The following is an 801-nucleotide window of genomic DNA, read 5'->3' as shown; positions in this document are numbered from 1 at the left end:
AACCCTCCCTTTTTCTGCCCCTCTCCCCTTGTTTGAACTGATTAATGAGACTGAGACCATGGCCCCTTCCCCCTCACTCACAATGTCTGTTGTTTTGTTGATGTCTTTCTATTTATTGCCCCTCCCCTTATATGTGTCTGTCTTTCAATAAAGCTTCGGGCATGTGATTCCCCCTCCCTCACCCTCCTACCCTCCACACCCATAGCCTTATTAACTGTTGTAATATTGTATAGTTTAAATGCATAGTGCAGTCTGAGAGCTACAGTGTAGGCTGGCCTGTGCCGTAGTTCTTCGACTGCACTATACCGTCTGCATCTGTACTGTGTTTTGGCTGTGCTGCGACACGGTACTTATGTTTTTCATGTATATGTATGTTTTTTGCTACTTTTATGTCAAATAAAGACTGCTTTTTCAATCAAAAAATGTGTTCTTATCAGTTTAATATCTGATACGCCCCCATATATTAAATGGATTTTTAGAACAGGGAGATGGAAGAAGAGCTTGCTCTGTCCACTCCACGCATTGACCCGGTATTGCAGTACCTCCAGGACCGGTGCACCTTTCCTATTCTGTATTCCAAAAATAGACTAATGACGACTTCTTAGCTTTTCCCCAGGATTTGCAAAGTTCTTGCAGTATTGATAAACTCCTTGATTTTGGTGGATTTTGCAAGCAGGCTTTTACACTGTTGCAAAATTGTATTCAAGCGTTGCTGTCTATTCCTTGCAAAATGCTACAATGGACAAATAAAATGAATAAAAGCACCTGAAAACTACTGTGTGGAGTCTTGTTTTGCGTTTA

The 801-nt window shown here is 41.3% G+C and overlaps 1 pseudogene; it reads left to right on the top strand.

The window, feature by feature from the left end:
* Nucleotides 1-402: 402 nt before the first annotated feature.
* LOC134899772 (U2 spliceosomal RNA) lies at nt 403-564 on the top strand (annotated as a pseudogene).
* Nucleotides 565-801: the final 237 nt, after the last annotated feature.

This window comes from Pseudophryne corroboree, chromosome 3 (genome assembly GCF_028390025.1).
Source record: "Pseudophryne corroboree isolate aPseCor3 chromosome 3, aPseCor3.hap2, whole genome shotgun sequence".
In the NCBI taxonomy this organism is placed as follows: Eukaryota; Metazoa; Chordata; class Amphibia; order Anura; family Myobatrachidae; genus Pseudophryne; species Pseudophryne corroboree.
The sequence above is the reverse complement of the archived record's forward strand: the minus strand, read 5'-3'. Positions and strand labels throughout refer to the sequence as shown.